The sequence below is a fragment of the Pinus tabuliformis genome, chromosome 8 (genome assembly GCF_031772625.1).
Source record: "Pinus tabuliformis cultivar Carrire ecotype Pingquan chromosome 8, CPIR1, whole genome shotgun sequence".
Lineage (NCBI taxonomy): Eukaryota > Viridiplantae > Streptophyta > Pinopsida > Pinales > Pinaceae > Pinus > Pinus tabuliformis.
The window spans coordinates 1,906,617,596-1,906,623,595 of record NC_142294.1 but is presented as its reverse complement, the minus strand read 5'-3'; positions in this window follow the sequence as shown (position 1 = coordinate 1,906,623,595).

Below are 6,000 nucleotides of genomic sequence, written 5' to 3'. Positions count from 1 at the left end.
GATAGAGGTTCCAGATCAATATACCCAAAAGCGATGGAGGCAAGAGTTCGTTTCCAAAAAGACGTCGCCAAACAATACATGGACACCATTGCGCACTACCAAGCTTGGCATCAATTTGTCACCAAAGATCACCAGGAGGATGTTGCTGAGTTGGCCTTTCCACAATTGTCCGAGTCTTAGTGTTGTCTTGTCTAGCTGACTCAAGCCTATTTTTGTCCCACATAAGTATAGGTGGAAATTGTATCATTATTGTAAATATGTTGTAAAGTGAAATTACAAGTGTCATTAGTGGAATGCAAACAGTCATAGGTAATGTAAAGAGTTATATGTAATGAAGTTGAAGAGTCATGAGGGTAGTCCAAGAGTCAAAGGGGAATGTCAAGGGTCACCCCACCTTTACTATATATACAACCTCATAACTCATAAGAGAGGCTTTTGGGGGCCAAGCTTTTGGCTAGGCATTGCTTAAAGGAGGCTTGGAGAGTATTATGATGACCCTTGGCTTCTCCACAGTGCAGAGCGAGTACATCTCTTTGGAGGAGCAAGTGGTGTTGACTGTAATGTTCCACTATTGGGGCTAGTGGTTGTCAATGAATGTAACTTTCACTTTATATAATATAACAGAGCCAACATGTCTTCATGCATATGTTGTTATTGTAGTTCAACTATTCTAGTTACTTTAGTAATTTATGTTGTTTAACTTATGCATTTGTGTATGAACTATTTTGTATATGATTGTATGAATCTTTTTGAATTCGTGTTGTTGGTTTAACTCGTCATTTTGGATTGTGGACTATTATGTTGTCCAGCTTATGATGTCATTTAACTCGTGTGTTCCTTTTAGGCTGCATACTATTATAGTCTTCTAATGGGCACACTTCCTTTTCCCCCTCCATATGTTAGAACCCCCATGCATCTCACTTGACTCGTTGCAAGGTCACACACTTGCTTCCGACAAAGATATCACACTTACTTTTGTGTGTTATCGCAGTCTACGCTTAACTTTACTACCCACCACTGGAACTCCTACTCCAAACAGTTTGAGGTCTAGTTGGGACTTCTTGCCAGGGAGATCCCCTTGAAATTTTGGCTAGTCTAGCACCGTCAACACATGCATAGTTGTAACCATCCTCACTGACGTAGGCTTCTTCTTACCCTGCAGCTTTCTTCTCTCTCCATCATCATCCAAGCACTCAATAGCCTTGTCATAGCAATCTACCTTAATCCCATGAATGTACAACTAATCCATACCTAAAAATATATTGTATGATCCCAATGGAAGCATGTTTAGATGCATTGATGTGGACATATCGTTCATCTCAAATGCACAAGATCTTACCCAATGATTAACTCTTTTCTTAGTAATTGTAACCAACTGTACCAACCAAGATTTTGCATGCACTTCTTTATTCAAGCAACACTTATCCACCAGGCCAGGATTGATATAACTATAGTTAGATCCAGGGTCAATTAAAATAGAAACAACTTGATCACAAAGCTTACCTTCCATCTCGATAATAGATGCATGATGATCAACCCGCATATTATCCAATGCTTCATAAAGCTGTGGAATATGTCCAGTATCCCCAACTGTTTGTGCCTCTTGAGAATTGTAAATTTGCGATCTGCCACCCTAATGATGTTGACAATCTCTCCTGCGATGATCCTTGCAACAAGTCCAACATTGCAAAGGATTCCTTCCATCACCCTTGTTCTGCTCCTCAGACTGAAATCCATGTATTTTTTCACCTACATTAAAATTGTTGTACGACGATGCATTCTCCTTGTTACCTGCATCTAGAGGTCTTCCTCGCTTCTTATCCTATTTTCCCTTTGTATTTTCATTACCTTTCCAACCCTTCTTAGGATCTGACTTACATTTAGACTACTCATAACAATGTTTCAACTTCCCAACCACTTCCTCCAATGTTTGAGGCTCATCATACTCAATGTGATCCTTAAATTCTAATGATAATCCACTAACGAATCTTTGAACCTTTGTCTTCTCATCTTTAAGATATGGTACATACCTCAATAGCTCCAAGAACTTAGTTATATACTCGTCGTTGTTCATCAATCCCATTTTCAATTCACAGAACTCCATAACCTTACCGTCATAGTATCTCTTTGAATAATACTTCTTTCTAAAAAGTCTTTTGAACTCATGCCAACTCAACTCGTTTGTCTTGATACCTTTGACGCGCTTCACATCTTCCTACCAAATGTCTGCTTTCCTTGAGACTGAAAATGGCTATCTTGGCTTTCATGTTCTATGTATAGTCATGCAGGTCAAATAACTTCTTCATTCCAAGAAACCATGCTTCTACATCCTCTGATTTCTTCAAATCTGCATCAAAGGTAGGAGGCTTGGATTTCTTGAACTCATCCGACAAGTATCCCCTCTCACTCCTCTTATAAAGATGATAGCAATGATGACCATGTTTTCTCCCTAATCTAGAACTATAATAGAATCCATAACCAGTACCTCTCCTGTCAGGTGTATCCATCCATCTACCACCTTTAACCGTGTCATCCTTGTCTGGCCTATGCCCATCATGAGACTTGCTACCATACACCCCATTTGTCCTTTCCTCCTATCCATAAATGATTCATGGATGTCCTTGTCTCTACAAGTCTGATAAAATTTGAAGAATCATTATGTTGGCCTATGCTTGCTTTTCCTATGCCTTTACAAGTCTTTCCTGTGACTGAATGATCCTGTCATTATCTGCCTTACAACTTATGGTTTCTGCGTTTAAACTTCTCAAAGTATCTGTTATGTTAGGAGAGTACTCATCTCTGTGTTGCTCATTTGATCTACAAAGAGAGTCACATGAACTTTAATCCACCATTTTTCTTGTCATCTCTAATCTTCTACTTCGTGCAAACATACCATGTTAGATAACCAAATATAAACATAATCAACATACCTCAGTGAAGTTCAATGGAGGCTATTTTGTATGCACATTCAATCCAAATTAGCACAACATATGTAAATATAATAAAATCCACATATCAATTGTCTCAACATCAACATCATCAACTTCTACATGACAACACAACTGCAATAATGACCATCACAATGCATGCGTAACAAACACATCAAAAACTAGCATGCATACATGAAAAACACATAGACAATCAGACATGCATACATAACAACCACATCTACCTCAAGGTATAATGATGCAACCTCGCACTGATACCAATCTATAACACGCCACCCCACATTACCCAATTTCACCAGCCTGCTAGGGTAAACATGAGACAAAGAGTTACTATGACATGACCCAACCTCCTAGCTCTAGTAAAGGAAGTGGTGCCTACAATTGACCACAAACTGACAACTCACAACATCGCTTAAGGATACATGACACTCAAGGGCCAAAGGATACCCCAATTGACCAAACCCTGAGATGGGGATTCTTTTCTCACAACTTAACCCCCAACCCCATGCATGACAAGCTCTGGGTGCAGTTGAAGGCATCCAACCGCGCACACAATACTTCCTGAGTGCGGTTGTGACCCAAGTTGTCCAATTGAGAGGGTGCAATCTCGAGATATGAGCCAAAATTCCAAGTCAGTTTCTAGACCAGTGCCCAAAACTTCCTAAGACTTCTTAGAATCATAAATGACATCACAACAAGGTTAGAAATTCAAAATCAAAGGAAAAGTTTGACCTAAACTTCCTAGAACATAACAGGCATTTTGTCAAACACATGGAAAATATGTAAGCTACAAGTCATGAATGCATATCTTATCACAATAGTCTGAGATTCATTTGAGAATCACTGAGAAGGCCTGATGCCCTCTCCATGTAGCTGTAACAACATTTATTAGTCCATACATTTATCAACCAATCAATAGCTAAACAATTCATGACAAGAGCCATATATGGTACACATCATATAACTAGCATATAACCATAAAATAACCATCATATAAACCACAGAAACTCAACCATAATATTTCCAACATAATCACTACAAATTATCATAGATCACAATAAGGAAATTTCTCATATTAACATATGAAAATACCAACTGTCGGGGACTTCCACGTACCACCCGACCATAAATTGGGTTGAACTAACTCTCTCTTTCAACCAATCACCCCCGCGCCATATTCCAAGCATGAATGTGGGATCTCATGGAATAAACTAAAACATAACCATCCAGGGCTTCGAGAGGCCAAACCACCTTAACCCTCAACCACAGTGATTCCACCTCCACGGTTAGACATCATTAACACCAACCAGATTGATATCTACCCAAGTTGTCCAAGGCTATAGGAACTGGTAACTCAACCCACAACCTTCCAAGGCTCTAGAGAGTTTGTCCAACTCAGCTCGAGGGACTAGTAGCTCAACCCACCAAGGGCTCTAGAGTGTTTGTCCCAACCTAGGCTCCATGACTAGTAACTCAAGTCAAGTTGTTCCAGGGCTTCCAGATCGTTTGTTCCAACCCACATCCATAAGTAATTATGAGCACCAATCAGAAAACAATCAAGTGGGAATACCCACAACACCATGACTATACAAGAAATGGAAAGGCAAGGCTAAAACCACTATCAATCCATGAAATCCTCCATGTCAATGACAACACATAACCAGGAAATCACATGCATATACCATGCATCCATAAATTGGAAAGGAAACCACACATGCAACCTATTACTTGCAAAGAAATCCACTTGTAGTTGTTGATCCACTTGTTCCCTTACACTTTCTAGCTTTCCTTTTCCTTCTTTCTCCAAATCCAATGTATGCCAAAGTGCTCCAAGAATGCTCCAAGATTTCTCTGAGTGTGCAAGAGTGTGAGAGAATGAGAGAATAGAAGAGAGATCCACCCAAAAATTGTCAAAAGGTTGTGAAATGATCCTCAGAAGCCTTTTTATTATTGAGGCCTCTATTTTCTTCATTTTCCTTCATTTTACCTACAATTTCCCTCATGCAAATCTGTCTCTTCACCTTCTTTTCTCCTATTTTCCTTTATTTCATAAATAAAATACCAATTAATGTCACTTTGCCTTTACCAATGTCATTGCCAATTTCCATAACCATTAATTAATCATCAATGATACCCATCACTATGTTTTGCCCGACATTCAACATGGAATACGTGTCCCATGATTATTTTATTTACATAGAAAATCAACCAGGGGTTGTTATAGAATCATAGGCCAGCTTGGCGGTAATCCGAATTCCAACACCAAACCATTGTATCTTCGTCACTAGACAAGAAAATCCCATTTGTTGTGAGGCTTTTGATAAAAGAGTCCCATTATGTGGTCATAGGCCCCTGTAGGCCCAAATCCAAGGAACTTTTCCAGACACAGGTACATTGAGCCTTTGGGCAATACATAGAGGCATGACAAAGTCTAAAAAGTCCTTTTGCATGCAGAGATGTGATGATTTTATGGGACAAGAATAAGTTTGTAGACCCCCCAATGAAAGAACTCTTCCCAATAATAACTGTTGATCATTTCCAACGTTTTAGGAAAGTCATTTAAAGGCCCATGGAAGTGCCGACATCGGACCTCTCCATGATATGGGCCTAGAAGAAGATTTTTGGTTATTACGAATATGCATCCACTCCCAAAGAGGTTTGTTTTTAATATATTTTTATTTTTTAATTCTGCTCCACAGGCCCGAGCTAGTAACAACCAACCACAAGCTCCTCATAACAAGAGAAAAACCAAATCAATAATTTTTTTTAACCCCACCCACCATAATGCTTGGGAAGGGATAACAAGTCCCATTTTGTTAAGTGTATGCCAACTCTTGTCTTTTTCCCCATACAAATAAAATTGAACATAACCTAATGAACCTTGTTTATGATATCTTTTAAAATTTTGGAGAGAGTTAACCAGTCAACATGTATGCTCTTTATTATTGATTTAACTAAGATCACTTTGGGCCCCCATCAAGAGTCATCTATAGTATCAATTACCGATCCTTTTTTCAATCCTCTTTACGAGCCATGACCAGCCTTGTGTGTG